Source organism: Trichechus manatus, unplaced genomic scaffold (genome assembly GCF_000243295.1).
Source record: "Trichechus manatus latirostris isolate Lorelei unplaced genomic scaffold, TriManLat1.0 scaffold00006, whole genome shotgun sequence".
In the NCBI taxonomy this organism is placed as follows: domain Eukaryota; kingdom Metazoa; phylum Chordata; class Mammalia; order Sirenia; family Trichechidae; genus Trichechus; species Trichechus manatus.
Window position 1 is genome coordinate 32,305,584 of NW_004443942.1, and position 24,570 is coordinate 32,330,153.

Consider the following 24,570-nt stretch of genomic DNA (forward strand, 5'->3'; position numbering starts at 1 on the left):
AGGACCAGGCATTATTTCATTTGGTTATACAGGCAGTTGCCATGAGTTAGAGCTGACTGGACAGCAACTAATAACAACATCACATCCTAGTGCTGTCTCAGTTTACATAGATGAAGATGCAGAGACTGAAAAAAATGCAAGTTTTTTATATAGGTTTCATAAACTCCCTTTTTTTCAGGTGGTGCACAGGCATACAAAATTGCCACCAAATACACGCAGTCCATGGGTTGCAAACGTCCAACTGACATACAACCGTAGTTAGGAACCAACACCCCTAAAGCTCATCAGGAAATAACTGACTTGGTGATTGGCCAGGTTCCGATGACTCGCCACACTTCTCCGCTTCTCCCGCTTCTTCTGCATGCACTGGTGCCGCAGCAGTTTCTTTCTTGGGTGGCCACTGGTTGCAGGGAGAGGGGGGCTGTGACATGATGCGCCCAGCTGAGCCCGCAGCAGTGAATGGAGAACCCACATGCACTCGCCTCCCTCGGAGCTCGGAAGGGGCCGGTCCCACTGTCCAAGTGCCCCAAGCACCACTGCTCCGCTCAGCATGGTGGGCCTGAAGGTGGCGGTGGCCAGCTGCCAGGATGCGGGAGTAGCGCTGTACATGTTCTCCAATACAATCTGTCAGTGCGCCTCTGCAGTGCCCCCCTACCCAGATCCGCCCCACTCCGTCCTGTGCATCCATGCTGTGCAGCCCCGGATCATCATCACAGCACCTCTCTGGGCTTCTGTTTCCTCTATCTTACACATGTGGGATTTCATTACTACAGCGGTTCTAGGCCTTTTGGTGGTTGGGGGATGGGGGCAGTCTTAGATTTCCTACCTCTGTATGTCCATATGGTTTCTGGGGGTCCATGGAGAACTTCATACTTGGGTTTCCCTAAGCTTCCTCTTCCCAAAACTTGGGCCCCGGGCTCACTCTCAGCACTCTCTAAGTGGCATTTTCTCCCATGCACCACCAGGCAGGAGCCTCACAGTTGGCTCATGGGGCTAACAGGTCTAATGAGAAGGTGATTGGGGTAATGATCCATCTGGCCCCAGCACTATCCTACGCAAGCCCCCAACCCTCCCTGCCTCTGCTGAGGAGGATTCAAAACCCAGCAGAAATGTGACCCCGTGGTACAACGTAGATTTTTCAGTTCAGAGTCTACAATAAAGTATCTAATTGGTCTCAAAGATTTTATAGAATAGAATCTTCTGAGTATTTTGGGTAACGTTTGCCCTGTAGGTATCTCTTCAACTGTGGAGAAGGTACATAGAACGGTCCATAACAACAAGGGGACGCTACTTTTCATAGTGCATTAAAACATTATTATTATGACTGTATTGTTATGTTAAAGATGCTTTAGTGTATCTGGAAGTGTTTCTTTAATGTTTTTTATGCAGAGAAAAGTACACTATATACTATATACTAAGACAGACATTTGACTAACGTTTGATACAAACCCTACTTCATGGTTTTGTTTCACGTACAAGTTCAACTTAGAGACAGATTTAGGAACGGAACTTGTTCATAATCTGGAGACTGCCTGTGTCTAGCCTAGGAGAATATTCTTATGTTTTCAGAGAAAACAAGACATTGCTTTTCATTCTAATGAAGACATGTGATATGCATTCAGACCAGGGGTTGGCAAACTATGGACCACGGGCCAAATTTGGCCTGCTCCTGTTTTTATAAGTTTTATTGGAACACAGATGCTCATTTATTTTTATTTATTTTGTCCATGGCTGCTTTTGCATTGCAATGGCAGAGTGAGTAGTTGCTATGGGGACCATATGACCTTCAAAGTCTATAATATTTACTATCTGGACCTTTACAGAAAAAGTTTCCTGATCCTTGATTCAGACCAACCCATGCAGCTAAGGCAAGACTGCAAACCCTGTGGCTCACCTTCTCTTATTTCGTGCACAAGGCAGACATCCATAACGAATCATGAAACTCTTTCAAACAAGACACAGATAAGACTATATATAGCTTCTTAGTTAGTATTCTAGGAAGCCACTAATAATTAATCAGCCCAGGCAAATGAGATATAATATCTTTGTTCTCCCTAGGCTACGGTACTTCATGGGTTGTATTTCCAGATTTTTGGCTTTTCAATAAGTTTTCCATACTCTCTACAGTCTGTCCATAGACACTTTCAGGTAGAAAAGATACATTACACAGTATTACACAAAAGGACAGATGATATGTGGCTGTTTAAACCCACCATCTGATTCAAGTAACTTTCCAATCTAAACAAAAATGGTCCAGTAATAACAAAAAAACCATTGCTAATATGCTAACAGGTGGGGTACCTGGGTGGAAATTGTGCACTTGGTTATTGTCATAGATAGAACTGTGTCCCCCAGAAATACCTGTCAACTTGGCTAGGCCATGATCCTCAGTATTGTGTGATTGTCCACCATTTTGTCATCTGATGTGATTTTCCTATGTGTTATAAATCCTACCTCTATGATGTTAATGAGGCAAGATTAGAAGCAGTTATGTTAATGAGGCAGGACTCAATCTTCAAGATTAGGTTGTATCTTAAGTCAGTCTCTTTTTAGGTATAAAAGAGAGAAGCTAGCAGAGAGATAGGGGGACCTCATTACCACCAAGCAAGAAACAAGAGGGGAGGACATTCTTTGGACTCAGGGGTCCCTGAACTGAGAAGCTCTTAGACCAGGGGAAGATTGATGACAAGGACCTTCCCCCAGAGCTGACAGAGAGACAAAGTCTTCCCCTGGAGCTGGCACCCTGAATGTGGACTTCTAGCCTCCTAGACTGTGAGAGAATAAATTTCTCTTTGTTAAAGTCATCCATTTGTGGTATTTCTGTTATAGCAGCACTAGATAACTAAGATAGTTATAATCAAAGAAAGAAATCTTGAACAAGGATATCAGAAAAACAAAATAAAAAATTTCAGCTTTAGGCAAAAGTAAATATTTCTTTTTTAATAAGAATGCAAAGTACAAATAAAAGGTTAAACTGCATTATAGTAGAAAGAGAAATTCAAAGAGTTAATTTGAAATACGCAATTGGAGATATAACCACTCCTCTGGAGAAGCAAAGACTATCTAGAAAGATTATGACTACACAATGTTAAATATGTAGTTTTTTTTTTTAAATCTAGTGGATGAAATATGGAGATTTTATTCTACTAAATTATCTGTGTGAGACTGTAGCAGTAAGCAACAAATGAAAGTATGAAAGGCAAAGAATATAAGTGAATCCTTGCCAATTGGACAGATGCATATGGTCTGATCTGTATATAGAACAGACAGATCAATAACAGAGCAGCTCAAAGTTTCTGGTGGAAATCCCAGGATACTTCTACTTAAAAAGAACAAAAACAAAATTATATTAAAAAAAAATAGTCTTTATTTTTTTCTGCTTTGTTTTTTTCCTATAAATACCAGTACAGTTGATTTTCTTTTCTTCTAATAGAGGGAAAGGAAGACAGAAAAGAGAATTCTTTTTAACAACCCAAAAAGGTCAGCAGAGTATAAAATGTCAAATCTACAACGTTGGATAAATGTGGATAAAGCATTAAATGTTAATGATGTTCTGGGCTACAAAGTTTCACAAAATCACGTATGTTTTCAATTATGCCGTAATTAAGATGGCAAGATTCCACTTGTCATCACAAAATGAATTGACTAGACATATAGTTGGGATCATCATTAACATTTTCAATAAAGACCAAGAAAAATAACCACTCACTGTCACTGTGAACTAGTGTAGTTATGTGAAAAGGCATGTCAACAATGTGGAGTACTGCCATAATCAAGAGCTTTGGAGTCAAGCTAATCTGATTTTGGCCACCTTAGCTGTGTGAACTTCTGCCTCTCTGTTTTTAAAATGATATGATGTTTAACTTGTAGGCTTGTCTTGAGAGTTAGAATAATTATTGTATTTGTACAACATCTAGCTTAATAATGATCTTGTGTGGAGCTCTACAATCCAACCACCACTTCCCTATAAAGCTTTATATTTTATCAACGTGTCCCTCACTCCTGTAGCCTCACAGACATTTTTTTGTTTCCTTTAGTAACTCATATGTGTTCTTAACTCTGATATTTTGCCATCCTTTTTGTTCAGGCTGCCTCCTCTTCTTCAACGCCCCCTTCTTCCACCTTAGCCAAATTCTACTCTTCATCTTTCAGTCTCGATTGCATATATTCCCTTTAACTGCGATATGTTATATTCTTCTGCTATATGATGCCAGTGTGCCCTATCATTTCCGTTTCAACGCTTAAATTGCACTTTAATCATTTATTTTGACTTTTTCAATTAGACTTCAAGGTAGCCGAGGCTGGGGACTACACTTGCCTTGCTCACCAACATAACCTTGATTTTGGCATGTTTTAAGTACTGAATAAATTATAGACATTTTAATCACTATATTTAATATATGTCTGCAATGCAGTAAAACAGATGGATGTGATCTTTGAAACTGGAAAGATTGGAGTTTCAGCCCTTGAACAGCCATGAATTTTGTCCAAGTTAATCAAACCCTAGGCCAGCTGACATTGAGTCAACTGCAGTTCATGGTGACCTTGTAAGTGTAAGAATAGAACTGTGATCCATAGAGTTTTCAATGGCCAAATATTTGAAAGTACATCACCATGCCTTTTTTCGAGGAACATCTAGGTGGACTCAAACTTCCAATCAGTTGAGTGTAATAACTGCACCACTCAGGGACTCCAAGTCAAGCTCTACCAGGTCTTATTTCCTTAACTATAAAATTGCAGTAATATTGCCTTGGGGTATTACTATGGGGGCCAAATGAGAAAACATAAATATTGTGGTCTTTAACAATTATTATTATCACTATTATTGTCCTATGAGTTTTAAAGTACATGTTCAATTTTCCGACTGGTAGCATAGACTGTACAAAATCTCAGAATAAATTGGAAAAAAGAAGCAAGTTCTATTGCTAAGGCAATGCATTTGGAATATAGTTCATTTTATCCCACCAAAGTTGTTTCCTAGATTATGTTAACAAAGGGGATTTTCTGGGACTGAAATTTTATTCAGAGCCTTCTGTCAGAATGCATATGATGCTAAAGCGGAAATGACAACAGCTGAATTTAAACTAGAGACTAATCTATAGTGACGGGCATGTCCAATTTGCAAGTCAGACTTGAAAGCCAGTCGTTCAGAGGTCTGCATCCGTGACAAGAGCACCTGATGCACACTTCATCTTGCCTTGCCCCATCTGGCATGCTCATTAGATAATGTCGCTTAGGCAATGCACCAGGGAAATGATTAGGGAACCCCACATGACCTCAGCATGTTGCATGATCTAGTGGGAGAAGGTCTTGCTAGCTCATGAAATGTGCATCCATTTACCTGTTTATCAAACTCCGGAGAAAGATCTAGGGACAGCTCCAGAATTTTGTATAAGAAGTGTGCGAGAATGGCCATCTGGATTTAAGGAAGTCTATGAGACTCACCTTGAGAGCATTTACATTGCAAGCACAGTGATTTTACTTAAATTGTGTTTTCATTTAGGGTGGTTGGGGTATGCTTATGAAAACCATGGGAGATGGGGGGTAAGGCTCCAATAAAACACCCCTGGAATTCCTGCGTGGTACAAATGACTAATATGCTCAGCTGGAGCATGTGAGGTTAGAGGTTCGGGTCCACCCAGAGGCACCTCAGAAAAAAGGCCTGGTGATCTAGTTCTGAAAAATCAGCCATTGAAAACCTTATGGATCAAAGTTCTACTCTGACACACATGGGGTTGCCATGAGTTGGAATAGACTCAGTTAAAATTAGTAAGCTACCTATTAGCACAATAACTCTGGAAAAAGAAGAGGAAGCCTGGTTTTAACTGGCATAGTCATTGGGTCTCAGGTTTCTACCGCTGAAGACCTCATACTTAAAACTTCACCAATACCTAGGTGGCAGGAGAGGCAAGTCAGAGAATCAAAAAATCACCTGTAGAGAAAACAGCTGGAGAGCCTGCTGTGTCCTTGTTTCTATGGCAGAACTACTCCTACGCCACATTTTTAGATGAGTCAGCATGAAAACACAGATGGGGATTTTTATTATAAACATTAGAAGATACCCCTCTGAAGCCTTGGATCCAAAAAAACACTCTAGAAAAGGAGGGAGAGTTTCTTCCCATATTTTCCTATTTCCCTGCCCAACCTCTGAGGACCACCCACAACCACCAAGTTTCAAGGAAAACAGTACTGCTTATTTTCCATTCCAAGTCATCACTTTAAATATTTAGTGCATGATTGTCTTTTGGGATATTTTCAGTACTTCATACTATATTATCAAAGCTGCAAAAAAACATGGTAGAAATGGTTACTTTTATATCTTTTTAAACACAAAAATAAAAACTATATTCCTCATACTACTATTAATAATGATATTTAAGAGACTCTGTTTTTCTGGGACTTGCTTGCCCCTCCTTTTTCTACTGAATTATGTAAGTTGCATAGAAGAAAAAACTTTCTGATGTTCTCTAAGACAGTATTTTGGGTTTGGAGACATAACATTTCTTTTGTCCCTTATATTACTTTAACTTACTTTGAGCCACTAATATCATTTAGGCAACTCTTGGGGGCTTAAGAATACTTTCAAACACATTATCTCACTTGGCTATGAAGACAATCCTAGGGAAGGTAGATTATCCCCATTTTAAAATTAATGAAACTGAGATGAAAAGAAGTTAAAAAAAACAAAACTTCATCTGATTGTACAATAAGTACATGATTGGATTACCTGAAGCAAACCCAAGCCAATATTTTCCACGAAATAAAAAGGTAGGACAGATGTTAATTATAGATACACAAATTGTACATAGTAATTTCTACCAGCTTTAAATAACAAAAATAACATCCACTGGAGGAGGAGCCAAGATGGTGGTTTGGTCAGATGCGGCACACTATCCCTCTACAGCAAAGACCTGAGAAACCAAGTGAAACAAATGCAGATAACAATCCTGGAACCATGGACATCAAAAAGGAAGTATAAACAATTGAATCAAACACCAACTGGAAGAAAAATTGAATGAATGCAGTGAAAGAAGAGTAACAAAGAACAAGGGGGCTCTGCCAGCCATCCTAGCTCAACATGGACATCTTGAGACAGAACCAGTAGCGATCTTGGGTAAGGACAATTTCATGGCATTCCCATACGAGATGGAGAAACTGTATGAACAAACCCAGAGAAAAGCAAGGTGAGCACATCATGATCCAGATCTAAGGAAGGAAAACAGAAAAAGAAGAGTAAGAATTACAGGGATCCTGCCATCCACAAAGCAGGGAGGCAGGGAGGATCCAGAGTCAGGTATATGCATGAACATCGGTCCCTGACCTCCAGGGTGGGTGGCATGCATGAGGCAGTGGATCAGTGTAGTATCAGTGGGAGGTCACTCACACAACCAGACTGTGGGTGGCTCACTCTCCTTGCACTTGGTTGGGAACAGGTCCTGACTGCTGTCTGCAGCAGACAGTAAGTGCCTGGGAACCCACGCCTATTAGACAAAGGGGCCTACTCCCTCTTCCCCTACCCTCCTGATTGGAAATGGTGAAGCGTCCCATACCCTGGCCACTCTGCCTGACTTAGGGACCATAATATGAGCCCCCAATCCTCCTTCACTCAGCTGTGTCTTCTATGCACCCCTACTTACCAAACAGTGGCAATAAGTGTGCTCCTGTGCGCTTACCTGCCCACCATTCATCCCCTACCTAGATGGTGAATGGTGGTGACTGCACAGCTCTGCACACCCCTGAACTGGCAAGTGGTGGTGACCATACAACTATGAATGTGCCAGCATGCCACCCACAACCCAGCCCAAAACGGGGAGAGGTGGTGACCACACACTCCCATGCTCACCTATCCATCAAACACCCACCCCAGACCTGTGAGCAGCAGCGATCATGCATGCACTTGCCTGTCACCCATCCGTCTTCCTGACCTGGTTACTGGGGACAACCACGTTCCTCACTTGACTGTCACACCCACCACACCTGCCACCCCACCTACTCAGCCAGTACCACTGCACACTCCTGTACCAGTGGATTGATGACAGATGGTGGTCGACCCTGCCCAGCATGCCCTCAGCTGCCTCAAAAGATCAGCAACTAGAGACCTATGCTCATACTCCCAGCTGTGTCCCTACCCATCCAAAAACAGGTGACAGACTAGTGACTAGAGTAGCAAGCCTGGAAATATCAAAATAAAACAAACAAACAACAACAACAAAAAAAAAAGGACAAAGTAAACAAACATATAGTCAATTAATAAATATAACACCTTAATGTCTCAGAGACAACAAACCATGTCAAGTCACATAAAGAAGAAAAGATGGCTCAAGAAAGTGACCAAAATAAAGGACCAGAAAACCTTCCTGAGGAAGAAATGGTAGTGGAACTACTGATAAGAGATTCAAAAGACTTATATATAGAACCCTTCAAGAGATGAAGAAAGAGATCAAGGAAAACACAAACAAACCCAAGGAAAACACGGACAAAACTCTAGAAGAATTCAGGAAAACAATTCAAGAACAAAACGACAAATAGACAATTAGAAATTATACCAAAACAGCAACTTGAAATCTAGAAGATTAATACACAAATTTCAGAAATAGATAATTCAATGGAAGGTTATAGGAGTAGAATTGAATCAATGGACGACAGAATCAGTAAAATAGAGGACAAATCCCTTGCTACTAACTTGTTTGAGGAACATTCAGAAAAAAGAATTAAGAAAAATGAAAAGAGCCTAAGAGTTATATAGAACACTATCGAGGGAAAAATTTACGAATGATAAGAATTCCAGACCAGAAGGATAAAAAAAAAGCACTGAGAAAATTTTTGAAGATTTGCTGGCAGAAAACTTCCCTAATATCATGAAAGACAAGAAGATATCCGTTTAAGAAGCTCAATAAACTCCATTCAGAATAGACCTCAAAAGAAAGTCACCAAGACATCAAACTCAAACTTGCCAAAACCTGAGACAGAGAAAGAATCCTGAGAGCAGCTTGAGAAAAATGAACTGTCACCTAAAAATGGGAACAAACAAGACTAAGCTCTAATTTCTCAGCAGAAACCATGCTGACAATAAAGCAATAGATGACATATATAAAACACAAATAAAAAATTCTCCAACTAAGAATTATATATTAAGCAAAACTGTCTCTCAAATATGATGGCAAAACTAAGATATTTCCAGATAAACAGAAATTAAGGGAATTTGTAAAAACCAGACCAATCTTACAAGAAATATTAAAGGGAATCCTTCGGACAGAGAACCAACAACATCAGACAACAACTTGGGATTAAGACACATGACATCACCCAGATACCCACCAAGAAAAAGAATTCTCAAAAATAAAATAAAGAAATAAGATTGAAAACAGGGAACCAGAGATGCATATTTGTAAACAATGACAACTTCAAATTAAAAAGGGAGAATAAATGGTGTAGCTACATAACTTCCATATGAAGAGGAAGTCAAAGCAATATCAAGATATGACAAATTGTTTTAAATTTAGGTAGATGTCTTAGTCTGGGTTCTCTAGAGAAGCAAAACCAGTAAATCCCATTAATATATATATAGAGAGAGATTTCTATCAAGGAAACAGCTCACATGATTGTAGAGGCTGGAATGTCCCAAGTCTGCAGACCAGGAGAGAGGCCTCTTCTGATTCACTCAGCCACAGAGGCTGGCAAACTCAAGATCAGCAGGTCAGAGATCAGGACTCCTGCTCACAAGCTGTGAAGGTCAACGAATCCCAAGATCAGCAGGCAAAACCACAAGCCTTCTCCTGATTCACATAGCTGCAGGAGCTGGTGAACCCAAGATCGGCAGGTCGGAGAGCAGGACTGTTGCTCACAGGCTGTGAAGGTTGACAAATCTCAAGATCAGCAGGTAAGCTGCTAGTTCAAGTCCCAAGAACAGGAGGTCAGATGACAAAAGGCAGCTGCAGGATCCAGAACAAGCCAAAAACATTGGCAAGGCAAACAGGAAGGAAGTAGGCGGTGGAGGGCAGAGAGATGAAGGCTGAGGGGATGGTGAGCTGCCACAGGCCTCACCCCTGCTGGTACCACTCAGTAGATGCCATCAAGGGGGTTATCACATATCAAATTTCAACAGGGAAGTGATCATAACATTATACAACTGCCAAAACACTGAGAATCATGGACCAGTCAAGTAGACACACAATCTTAACCATCACAGTCCAACTCTTGTCAACCTGGCACCTGTATACATCTCCCCAAACCATACGTAATCTCTGAATAGAGATAATTACAAAGTCATACTTGTGCTTAACATGATAAAACTAACACACATACAAACTGAAAATATACTAGTCCCGTTTACATCTTATATTTTTATAAGTGAAGAGAACATAGATGTTTGATGCACACGTACAAAGCAGAAATACTCATAATGTTTACAATCCTCATTACAGCAACTGGTCATGCTGTAACTGGTATTTAGAACTACCTTCTTCCACCACCCATTCCATATTCCCTTTGCCCTCAGCAAGCACCCCAGCTTGTCATGGTTCTCTGCCTGGTGCGGTAACCCCAAACTTCATTCCTGAAGGGTCTGAGCCATTAGTAGTCATGTCGGAATTGGATTGCTGTAGTGTTCCATTGACTTTAATCACAGAGCATGGTAGTACTAAGAGACACCCTGTCATGGATTGAATTGTGTCCCCCAAAAAATGTGTGTGGCAACTCGGCTAGGTCATGATTCCTAGTATTGTGTGATTGTATTATCTGATGTGATTTCCTTATGTGTTGTAAACTCTACCACTATGATGAGATTATATGTGATCTCCTCATGTGTTGTAAATTCTATCACTGTGATGAGGTTATACTGATGAGGTTGACAAGATCAGTGTCTTAATGCAATCTCTTTTGAGATATAAAAGAGAGAAGCGAGCAGAGACACATAGGAACCTCATACCACCAAGAAAGCAGTGCTGGGAGCAGAGCGCGTCCTTTGGACCTGAGGTTCCTGCCCAGAGAAGCTCCCAGACCAAGGGAAGACTGATGACACGGACCTTCCTCCAGAGCCGATGGTGAAAGCATTCCCCTGGAGCTGAAGCCCTGAATTTGGACTTGTAGCCCACTGGACTGTGAGAGAATAAACTTATCTTTGCTAAATCCATCCACTTGTAGTATTCCTGTTAGAGCAGCACCAGATGACTGAGACACACCCTAAGGGATCTCCTGCATTCCAGACATACTCTTCTTTACCTCCGTTATGTAATATCAATCCAATTTCCTCTTGGTAATCAGGATCAATCAGACCAGCCAGTATGGTAACTCCCTTCTTTGCCTGTTGATACAGAGGCATAAGGAGCCCAAAGTGGCCAGGTGGCATTCTGAGCTTCCAGTTCAATGGAATCAGTGATGTGTCTCCAGGTGAGAGCATTCCTCCCTTTGGAAATAAGACCTCTAGACCTGCAGAGCATAAGGTCACAGGAACAGGAAGCAAAAATCTTGTAAGTGGGTCACTAGGGGTAATAGTGAATGGTGCCACTCCCATTTCCGTCCCTTGATTCCTGGACCCATGAATCCTGGCTATGGGATAAACAGCTCCATATATTGGACACTAGTTTAGAGCATATACAGCCTCTTGGAGAACACTGCCCCAACCCTGCAAGGTATTGTCACCTAGCTGGCACCATAATTATGTCTTTAAGAGCCCATTCCACCATTCTATGAAGCCAGCTGCTTCAGGATGATGGGGAACATGGTAAGACCAGTAAATTCTATGAGCATGGGCCCACTGCCGCACTTCATTTGCTGTGAAGTGAGTCCCTTGATCTGAGGCAATGCTGTGTGGATACCATGATGGTGGATAAGGCATTCTGTAAGTCCACAGATGCTAGTTTTGGTAGAAGCATGGCATGCAGGGAAGGCAAATCCATATCCAGAGTAAGTGCCTATTCCAGTAAGGACAAAATGCTACCCTTTCCATTATGGAAGTGGTCCAATGTAATCAACTTGCCACCAGGTTGCTGGCTGATCACCTTAAGGGATGGTGCCATATCGGAGACTCAGTGTTGGTCTCTACTGCTGACAGACTGGTCACTCAACAGCGGCTGTAGCCAAGTCAGCCTTGGTGAGTGGAAGTCCATGTTGCTAGGCCCATGCATAACCTCCATCCCTGTCACCATGACCACTTCGTTCATGAGCCCATTGAGAAATAACGGGAGTAGCTGGGGAAAGAGGATGACTGGTTTCCACAGAACGCATCATCTTATCCACTTGATTGTTAAAATCATCCTCTGCTGAGGTGACACTTTGGTGAGCATTCACATGAGATACAAATACTTTCACTTCTTTGGCCCACTCAGAGAGGTCTAGCTACATACCTCTTCCCCATAAATCCTTGTCTCCAATTTTCCAATCATGTTCCTTCCAACTCCCTGACCATCCAGCCAAACCACTGGCCACAGCCCATGAATCAGTATACAGTTGCACATCTGGCCATTTCTCCTTCCAAGCAAAGTGAACAACCAGGTGTACTGCTCAAAGGTCTGCCCCTTGGGAGGATTTCCCTTCACCACTGTCTTTCAGGGAGGTCCCAGAAAGGGGCTGGAATGACACCGCTGACCACTTTCAAGGAGTGCCTGCATATCACGCAGAGCCATCTGTAAACCAGGCACGAGTTTTCTCTTCTTCAGTCAACTGATTATAAGGAGCTCCCCATGAGGCCATAGGTGCAGACTGGGAGATGGAAGGTAATGTGACGGGACTGGAGACCAAGGACTTTTGGGCCACTTCCTCATGCAACTTATTTGTGCCTTCAGGTCCTACTCAGGCACAGTCTTGTATACAACACTTCCATTTAATGATGGAGTGCTACTGTGCACGTCCAGTTTTATGAATCTGTGGGTCAGACAACATTCAGTTCATGATAGGCAGCTCAGGCCACATGGTAACTTGGTGTTCCATGGTTAAGCACTCAGTATCTACTAAGGCCCAGTAATGAGCCAAAAGCTGTTTCTCAAAAGGAAAGTAGTTATCTGCAGAGGATGGCAGGGCTTTGCTCCAAAATTCTAAGGGTCTGCACTGTGATTCACAAACAGGGGCCTGCCAAGGACTCCAAACAGCAACTTTATCTGCCATGGACACTTCAAGCACCATTGAATCAGCTGGATCATATGGCCCAAGTGGCAGAGTGGCTTGCACGGCAGCCTGAACCTGTTGCAGAGCCTTCTCTTATTCTGGACCTCACTCTAAATTAGCAGCTTTTCAAATCACTTGATAAATAGGCTGGAATAGCACACCTAAATGAGGAGTATGTTGCCTCCAAAATCCAAAGAAGCCCACTAAGTGTTGTGCCTCCTTTTTAGTTGTGGGAGCAGCCAGATGCAATAACTTATCTTTCACTTTAGAAGGACTATCTCGACACGCCCCAAACCACCAGACCCCTATTGGTACATTCCGGCCTCTACAATCACGTGAGCTGTTTTCTTGATACAAATCTCTCTATATATATATTTATACGCTTCACCGGTTTTGCTTCTCTAGAGAAACCAGCCTAAGACATTTGGTACCAAGAGTGGGGTCCTCATACCACCAAGAATGCAGTGCCGGGAGCATAGCATGTCCTTTGGACACAGTGTTCCTGCAAAGAGAAGCTCCTAGTCTGGGGGAACATTGATGAGAAGGCTGATGGAGAGAGAAAGACTTCCCCTGAAGCTGATGCCCTGAATTTGGACTTTTAGGCTACTTTACTGTGAGGAAATAAACTTCTCTTTGTTAAAACTATACACCTGTGGTATTTCTGTTATAGCAGCACTAGGTAACTAAGACAGAAGATAAAGGTAAATTTCAGGATAACCACAAAGAAAATTAATAAACCTACTCACCAAAATAAAAAAGAAGAAAACCATAAAGACTTAGTAAACACAAAATCAACAATAATGAAGGAAATTAAAAGAAAATTCATAAAAAAAGAACTCAGTACAGAAAAGCAAGCAAAACAAAAAAACCATCAACACTACAAAAAAACAAAACAAAACAAAAAATGGCAGCATTAAATTCATGGCTATCGATAATCACACTGAATGTAAATGAGTTAAATGCACCACTCAGTAGACAGAGAGTAACAGAATGGATTAAAAAAACATGGCTCATCAATATGTTGCCTGCAAGAGATACACTTCAGATACAAAGATTAAAATAAGCTAAAATTCAAAAGATGGAAAAAATATATAAAGTAAATAGTAATCAAAATAGAGCAGGACTGCAGTGGTGAAGTTACCTTTGAGGTTCACTGTTCAGCCTGCGAGTGGACAGCCCAGTAAAACCATGAGAGTAACGAGGTACAGGAGTCCAGTGACAAGGCCCAGAAGGCAGAAGGGGAGTAGGAAGCTGATGATAGGGAACACAAAGTAGAGTAAGGATATTGTTGATGTGTTGTGAGATTGTTAACCATTGTCATAGGGCAACATTTGTAGTAACTGTTAAATGGGAGACTATTTTGTCCTGTAAGCCTTCATCTTAAGTGAGAATAACAGCACAATTAGAAGAGCGTAGTCAATGTCACTTAAATGTGTATGTAAAAAAAAAAAATTTTGAAATGGCGTATCTTTGGCTATGTGTATTTTCACCAAAAAAAAAAAAAGTTGAGAATTTAGAGGGTTAAAATGTTGTGGGGTTGTTAACCAATGTCATAAAACAGCATGTGTGTTACTGTTACATGAGAAACTATCTGTTCTATAAGCCTTCACCTGAAGTACAATAAAATATTAAAAAAAAAAAAATAGAGCAGGACTGGCAACAGTAAAATCTAATAAAATAGACTTTAAGGCAAAATACAGCATAAGAGAAAAGGAAAGATGCTATATAATGATTAAAGGGTCATTCCACCAAGAGGACATAACCGTAATAAATATTCATGCACCCAACAATAGAGCTCCCAAGCACATAAAACAAACTCTAACAGTATTGAAAAGAGAAATAGACATTTCCCAATGATAGTAGGAGACTTTAACACACCACTTTCAAAGAAGGACAGAACTAGAAAGAAACTCAACAAAGGTACAGAAGATCTAAACATAAAAATCAAGCAGCTTGACCTCATAGACATATACAGAACACTACACCCAACAGCAGCACAGTACACGTTCTTCTCTAAAACACATGATTATTCTCCAGAATAGACCATATTTTAGGCCACAAAGTGAGCCTCAATAAATTCAAAAATATTGAAATAATACAGTGTCTTCTCAGATCAGTACACTATAAAATTAGAAATCAATAACAGGAAGAAGAATAAAAAAAATCAAATGCATGGAAACTGAATAACACCCTGCTTAAAAACCACTGGGTAATAGAAGAAATTAGAAATGAAATTAAAAAATTTTAGAATTAAACTTGAATGAAAACACAATACACCAAATCTTTGGGACATAGCAAAAGCATTGCTCAGAGGTCAGTTTATAGCAATAAACACACACATCAAAAACGAAGAAAGGGCCAAAATCAATGCCTTAACCCTACAACTTGAACAAATAGAAAAAGAGTAATAAAAGCAACCCATAGCCACCAGAAGAAAGGAAATAATAAAGATTAGAGCATAAATAAATGAATTAGAAAATAGAAAAAATAATCTAAAGAATCAGCAAGACCAGAAGTTGATTCTTTGAAAAAAATCAAAAAAATCAACAAATCACTGGCCAATTGACAAAAGGAAAGAAGGAGAGAGGGAAATAACCCAAACAATAAATGAGATGGGTGATATTACAACAGAACAAACTGAAACAAAAAGGATCGTAACAGAATATTATGAAAAATTATACTCCAACAAATTTGAAAACCTAAAAGGAATGGAGAAATTTCCAGAAACACACTACCTTCCCAAATTTACACAAACTGTGGTAGAAAATGTGAACAGACCCATAACAAAAACAGAGATTGAAAAGGTAATTTAAAAATAAATAAATAAATAAAGCCCAGCAAAATGAAGCCCTAGGCCAGAAAGCTTCATTGGAGAATTCTACCAAACATCCAGAGAGTGGGTGACACCAATACTACTCAAATTATACCAGAACACAGAAAAGGAAAGAAATCTCGTGAATTCATTCTATGAAGCCAGCATAACCTTGATACCAAAACCAGGCAAAGACACCACAGAGAAGGAAAATTATAGACCAGTATCTCTCATGAATATGGTTGCAAAAATTCTGAACAAAATCCTAACCAATAGAAGTCAACAACATATCAAAAATAATGCATTATGACCAAGTGAGATTCATACCAGGTATGCAAGGATGGTTCAACATTGGCAAATCAATTGATGTGAACCACCACACAAACAAAACAAAGAACAAGAATCACGTGATCATCTCAATTAATGAAGAAAAGCATTTCATAAAGTCCAATACCCATTCTTGATAAAAACTCTCGGCAAAATAGGGATAAAAGGGAAATTCCTCAACATAATTAAAGACATATATACAAAAACAACAGCCAACATTATTCTCAATGGCAAGAGATTGAAAGCATGCTTTGAGAACAGTAAGTAGACAAGCATGCCTTTCATCACCACTCTTATTCAATATTGTACTGGAAGTTCTAGCTAGAGCAATAAGGCAAGAAAGGGAAATAAAGTGCATACAAATTGGTAAGGAAGAAGTAAAACTATCCCTATTCACATATGGTATGATCATATACATAGAAAATTCCAGAGACTCCACAAAAAAGGTACTGGAACTAATAGAAGAATTCAGCAAAGTGGCAGGGTAAAATATCAACATATAAAAATCAGCTGGGTTCCTCTATATGAACAAAGAGAACTCTGAAAAGTAAATCAGGAAAACAATACCATTTACAATAGTCCTCCAAAAAGCTAAAATATTTAGGAATCCATCTAAATAGAGACATAAAAGACTTATACAAAGAAAACTATAAAACACTATGGCAAGAAACTAAAGGAGATCTACCTAAATGGAAAAACATACCATGTTCATAAATAAGAAGATTTAACATTATGAAAAATCCAATACTATCCAAAGCAATCCACAAATATAATGCAATCCAGATCCAAATTCTAACAACATTCTTTAACAAGATGGAAAAACAAATCACCCACTTTATATGGAAAGGAAAGAGACCACAGATAGGCAAAGCATTATTGAAGAAGAAGAACAAAGTAGAAGGTCTCACACTCCTCAGTCTCAGAACCTACTATACAGTCATAGTAGTCAAAACAGCCAAGCACTGGTACAACAAACCGTAGATCAATGGAAAATAATTGAGAATTCAGAAATATATCTATCTCCCTATGTACACCTGATCTTCGACAAATGGTCAAAGTTCATTAAATGGAGAAGAGAAAGTCTCTTTAACAAATGCTGCTGGCAAAACTGGATATCCATTTTGCAGAAAAATGAACCAATATCCATATCTCACATCATACAAAAAAACTAATCCAAATGGATCAAAGACCTAAATGTAAAATCTAAAACAATAAAGATCATGGAAGAAAAAATAGGGACATTAAACTCCCTAATATATGAAATAAATAGAATATCAAACATAACTAAAAATACACAAACAGCAAAAGATAAGCTAGATAACTTGAATCTCCTAAAAATTAAACACTTATGTTCATCAAAAACTTCACCAAAAGAGTAAAAAGAGAACCTACAAACTGGGGAAAAAATTTTGGCTAGGACGTATCCAACAAGGGTCTAATCTCTAAAATTATAGAAAACTTCAACACCTCAACAACATAAAGACATACAACCCAATTAAAAAAATGGGCAAAGGACATGAATGGACACTTCACCAAATAAGACATTCAGGCAGCTAAAAATTACTTGAAGAGATGTTTGCGATAATTAGCCATTAGAGAGATGATAATCAAAACTATAATGAGATAACATCTCACCCCTGCAAAAATATCACTGATCAAAAAACAGAAAATGACAAATTCTGATGAGGTTGTGGGGAGGTTGGAACTCTTAAACACTGCTGGTGGGAATGTAGAATGGTACAATCACTATGGAAAATGGTATGGCACTTCCTTAAAAAGCCAGAAATATAAATACCATATGATCCAGCAATCCCACTCCTAGGTATATATTCTAGAGAAATAAGACCCATGACAAGAATAGACATATGCAAACCATGTTCATTGCAGCATTATTCACAATAGCGAAAAGATGGAAACAACTTAGATAAACAAACTGTGGTACATACACACAATAGAATACTATGCAACAATAAAGAATAATGATGAATCTGCAAAACTTCTCATAACATGGATGAATCTGGAGGTCATTATGATGAGTGAAGTAAGTCAATCACAAAAGGATAAATATTGTATGACACCACTATTATAAATAGACAAGAAAAAGTTTACACACAGAAAGAATTTTTTTTTTTAAATGTTTACCAGGGACGGGAGGGGGAAGGAGGGAAAATCATCAACTAGAGAGTAGATACGTGTTAATTTTGGCAAAGGGAAAGGCAGTACACAATATGGGGGAAGTCAGCACAACATGACGAAGGCAAGGGAAGACACTGAGAGATATGAAAGTATAAAAGGAAATGACAGTAAATAGTATAACATATACAATCCTGCAACAACAGTAATAACACAATAATTTATGAGTGGATAGGCTTGGGAGGGCGTATGGGAGTACACCCAAGTGCATATATATGTTTGGCTGTGGATATTTCTACATATATATTTGGATGTGCTGCATGCATATTTATATATATATATATAATAGAGCACACAGGGTCAAGTCATGGAAACATCCATAGACATAACCAAACACCTCTTGAGACTGAGTTACTGGACTTGAAGGCTAAGGACCACAGTCTCAGGGGACATCTAGGTCATCTGCCATAACATAGTTCATAAAGACAATGTTCTACATCCTACTTTGGTAAGTAGCATCTGGGGTCTTAAAAGACTGTGAGCAGCCATCTAAAATACAACTATTGGTCTTTTTTCCATCTGGAGCAAAGGAAAGTGAAGAAAACCAAAGACTCGAGGAAACAATTAGTCCAAAGGACTAAGGGACCACAGGAACCACGTCCTCCATTAGCCTGAGATCAGAAGAACTAGATGGTGCCCAGCTACCACTACCAACCACTTTGACCAGGATCACAATAGAAGGTCTCAATTAGAGTGGGAAAAAAAATGTAGAACAAAATTCAAATTCATAAAAGAGAGCAGATTTATTGGTCCGAGAAAGACTGGAGGAACCCCCAAGATTATGGCCCTTAGATACTCTGTTAACTCATAACTGAAACCATTCCCGGAGATCACCTTTCTGCCAAATTAAAAACAGGCCGATAAAATAAATAATAACACCCATAAGGAAAGTGCTCCTTAAAACAATTAGTTATATGAGACCCAAAGGGTAACATCTGCCCAAAAGCAAAGATGAGAAGGCAAGAAAAGGCAGGAAAACTGGATGAATGAAAATGGGGAACTCAGGGTGGTACTGGGGAGAGTGCTGACACATTGTGGAGACTGCAACCAATGTCACGGAACAATTTATGCATAACCTATTGAATGAAAAACTAATTTTTTCTGTAAACCTTCACCTAAAACACATTAAAAAAAAAAGATATCCACTACTATTATTATAGAAGATCCATCATTTACATGTTGGTACAATGAAAAACAAGACAAAGTCCTCATCTCAAAGAGCTCACACTCTCAAATGTGCATATGGCTAAATAAAAAGAAAACTCAAAGCACGTAGAGAAGGATAAAGTTATTTAATAACATTAATAACAGTCCCTTATATCTGCAGAGTGTTTTATAGTTTTCAAAATTAATTTAAATCTAATCTCTAATTTGGTTGTCATAAAAACTTGACATTCAATAGCTGTAATTAGAGATAGCCACCGTGTATGATGCATGAAGGCAGTGTGTGGTATACGGGTTGGTGGCATCTGGATATTATAGTGTGAAGTATGGTATGTGTCTGGTATATATATAATTGGCTGGAAGCTACAAAAAGCATGGCTGCCTATGCTAATAACCAATCTTTGTATCACTAAGTGACATGACAGGATAGATAGTGATATATATATAAGAGTACTATTACCGTACTATTTAAATTTACTCCAGAAGGACCAATGCCAGATATGGGATACGCCAATTGGCCATTACTGATGAAATATCAGGTAATGAAAGTATAAAGAAAATATACAATACAAAGCATAGTGCTTTCTAAGGGGATTAAAACTTCTCTTGCCAGCTCTATACACACTGATAAAGAAGTATTTATTGCACTGGGCTTTTCTCTCTCATGTCTCCACATTTAAAAAACAAATCTCATTGCTCAGAATGAAGATATATAGGGTTTCTTCTGCTCATAGCTGGACCACAGTTTCATTTAAACAAACATTGTATACAGTTTTAGACCATATTTCCAATCACATTCTCTATCCCACCATTCATTACCTTAGGCAAGGAAGATTACGCTCTGCCCAGTTGGCTTTCGATCAGCCCTATAAGCTTCCCTGTCTAAATGGACCATAAAAACAAGAACTCACCTGCCCTACTCCAGGAAGAATGACCCTTAGGGATTATTTCCTTATCTTCAGTGTCATATCATGACCCCCATATTTTGGAAAATGATGTTCCTTCACAGAATTTTTTCTTTCCCGTTCAGAAGATGCCGGACCCCACATGCTGCAATGGTGGAGAAAGTGCTATAATTTGGTCATAAGAGCCTCATGTATGATTTCCACGGTGCTCTGACATGGCTGCATATTAGACTTATTTGATAAGCCTCAAAAAAATATAAGTGCTCGGATTTCAGCTCTAGAGATTATGGTTCACTGGTGTCAATGGGGCCAGGGTATACACTCTGCCCATCTCCTCCCCTGGAATAGTCAAGTAATATAAAAAACATTTAAATTTCATTAGGAACCACCATATGCAAATTTACTTATTGGGTTCACTCTTTTACAAAATGTAATATATTACTGGGATGTAAAAAGATGGTTCAGTTTATTCTCTGAATTAATTCGTTTATTAAATAAAAACAAAGAAATGTCACTTACATCATATTTCTACAAAAGATAGCCTGTTTAGAAGTCCTTTCGCATTCAGTGTAATGATGAATATGACAAATACAACAAAAATGGAGATGTTAGTACAGTATAAAGTGGCAGAATTTATACCAAAACCAAACCTGTTGCCATTGAGTCAATTCCAACTCATAGCGACCCTATAGGACAGAGTAGAATTGTCCCATAGGGTTTCCAAGGAGCAGCTGATGGATTCAAACAGCCAACCTTTTGGTTAGCAACTGATCCCTTAACCACTGCACCACCAGGGTTCCAGAATTTATACAGTTTGGGGTTTTTTTGTTCACATAAATACAGTTGAATGATAAAGAATATCTATTCCATAATTTCTCAGAATCAGAAAAAATATTTTTACTCAAAAGAAAAATTTTCAAGATCACATTTAATAAAAAAATGTTGCCCATCTTCCAGTCTAATTCTAAAGAGGATAAAGCCAATAATATATTTCTTACTAAAGCTTGTAAATGAAGTCACTTTGTATCCAAAATTCATATTTCTTATCTGTTGGGAGCACTGAGTCAATAATCAAATATCCACAAACAATGAAGTAAAATGCATGTTGTAGTCATCTTTTCAGTAAAAGTGAGCATTGATTATAAAAATCCCTCATTTGATGAGTTAAATCAGGGAGCTAGATGAATTGACATTTCCTCTAAAACACAAGCGCAGTGTGTCCCTGTCTTATAAACAATCTGTTGCTATTCTTTGATAGTGAGTTTTAAATCACACCTTTCTTCCCAAACTGACCTTCTCTGCCAATCTCGTGAAAATGTCTTTCTCTCTTGGGAGGTGTGTCACGGTTTCTATCTCATCATAGATACTTATTGTAAATCGACATCAGACTTGGTAGAATCTGGAAAACAGCTTACCACAGTCTGAGTCCCTTCCTTACAGAAGTCCCCCTTTTGGTCCTTGTTACTAAGCAAAGCCAATATTATGAATTTCCTGGCTGACACTCTCTCAGGGAGCCAGTTCACCTTTTTGTCTTGTATTAAAAAAAAAAAAAAGTAACAGCTTATGTACTCGTCAGAGTTTCATATAATTCTCAAAGTCACAAAGATCATCTAACTTCCTTTTTACATTAATGTAAACAGCTTTGATTCTTGCCGAGGTTAATTTTTCCTGTTTTACTAAGATTTGAAATAAATCTCTTACGAACTTTTCGACCTCTTCTAACATGTCAGTTGACATTGTGTCAGAAAGCCATATAACTTGAGTACTTACATTTTAAAATAATCTCAAATATTTGATCCCTTAACCCATGCTCAATATTTTATCTGCTTTATTCAAGCACTTGTCTTCTGGAGAAACTATCCTCTTAGGTTTTCAGCAATGTCGTATGGTATTTCTGCTTTTTGTTCTGAGGCAGGGATGATGTTAATTACATAAAGTCCCTGAGAAGAAAAGAGGTCACTTGGTTATCTTGAGCTACAGTTGTCCCTTGAATCCACTCTCTAACTGTAGAAGGAAGGAAATAGCAAAGGGAGGTGTTCCTAATCCATAGCCTCAACATTTCAATACAGTGAATAATGACTCTGCCCAAGGCTTTTAAAAGCCATTTCTGTAACTGCTGCTTTAGAAAACTATGCTATCCACAACAACCAAAAGGTAGAAACTACTCACATATCCATCAACTGGCAAAAAAAGTAACAAAATGTGGTGTATCCATCCAATGGAATATTGTTGTTGCAGTCAAGTTGGTTCCAACTCATAGCGAACCTATAGGACAGAGTAGAACCACCCCACAGGGTTTCCAAGGAGTAGCTGGTGGATTTGAACTGCTGACCTTTTAGTTAGCAGACAAGCTCTTAACCACTACGCAATCAGGGCTCCAAATGGAATATTCTTCAGCCATAAAAGGGAATGAAGTATTGATGCGTGCCACCACACAGATAAACCTTGAAAACATTACGCTAAATGCCAGAAACCAGATTAAAAAGCTCACATATGTTATGATTCCATTTATATGACATATCCAGAACAGAAAAATTCATAGAGGTAGAAAGCAGAGTGGTGGCTACTAGGGTTGCAGGGAGAGGAAAATGGAGAGGGACTATTTAATGGGTAGAAGGTTTCCTTGTGGAGTGATGAAAATGTCTTTAAATTAGATACAGATGGTGGTTGCACACTGTTGTGAATATACTAAATGCCACTGAATTGCACACTTCAAAATGGCTAATTGTTAATTTTATGTTATCTCAATTTTACATCAATAAAACAAAACAAAGCGTATCATCGATACTACCAAAATTGTCATACTAGTGGCTCTCAATACTATTTTTGGACGCTGCTTGAACAACCATATTCTCTGCTCTTGTATTCTGAGAAGCTCCCCATCATGGTCACTGGAAAATAAGCTTCCAGCTAAAAAGGTGTTTTGACAAATGCAGAGAAGTCAAGATTTTTTGAACATTAGACGTTTACAGTCATAAAGAAAAAAATATCAGAAGTTTCTGTAAAACTTTCTTGTTTGGTGGGACCTCAAACTCCCAGCGCAATTACTTAGGCAACAGGCTGGCATGTTCAAAAATGGAAAGCATCTGAGCACCTGTTGATAACACAGCACCAGTCACCTCACAGAGAGGTGGTGGCTGCATTGTTCTAATAGGCAACAGAGAAACATTTGAAAGAACAGTTGTTCATTCCACATATATTAATTGAGTATTAGGGTGTAAAGGTCATAAAAGGTCTGCGGGACAGGGGAAATTTCTGACCCTGTCCTGAAAGAGCTCACAAACAAGTAAGGACAAAATACATATACACAAATGAATACTAGAATTTATTAAGGAAACTCATAAATAAAGGCAGCTTGATGAGAAAGTGGTAACACGTACATACACACACACACACACACACACACTCACAAACCAGATGAATTTACTTTGTGTGTGGTAGAAGCTTAGAGAGTGTTTGCAGTGGATTTTAAGGAAAAACCAGGAGTACAATATTAGAGAAATAATGCAAGGAAATTTAGGGTAAAAGACACATTATATAAAAAGACTTGGAAGTATAGAAAACCTTGACATATATGGCAGACTGTATTTTCCAAAGATGGCCACAACAACATATCCTATCCCACATGCTCTTACAATGTGGCATTGGCACATCTCTTATTAAGAGTTGGGGTCTATGTCACCTCTCCTTGAATCTGGGCAAGCCTGATGATGGAGGAAATGGTGCTATGGGACTCCTAAGGTTAGGTCATAAAGGGTCATACGGCTTCCACCTGGATCTCTTGGGATGCTAACTTTCAGAGCCCGCTACCATGCTGTGAGGAAGCCAAGCAACCACATGGAGCATCCAACTGCCAGACTGGTAAGTGAGGAACCTTTGAGATGACTCCAGCTCCAGCCACCATCTAGATGCAACAGCATGTGAAACACTGTGCAAGTATCACCCAGCAGAGCCCAGTCAAACCCTAGAACCATGCAAAAGAATAATAAAACAATTGCTGCTGTTTTACATCACTAAATTCTGGGGTGATTTATTGTATAGTAAAAGCTAACCAGAACAGATATTCAG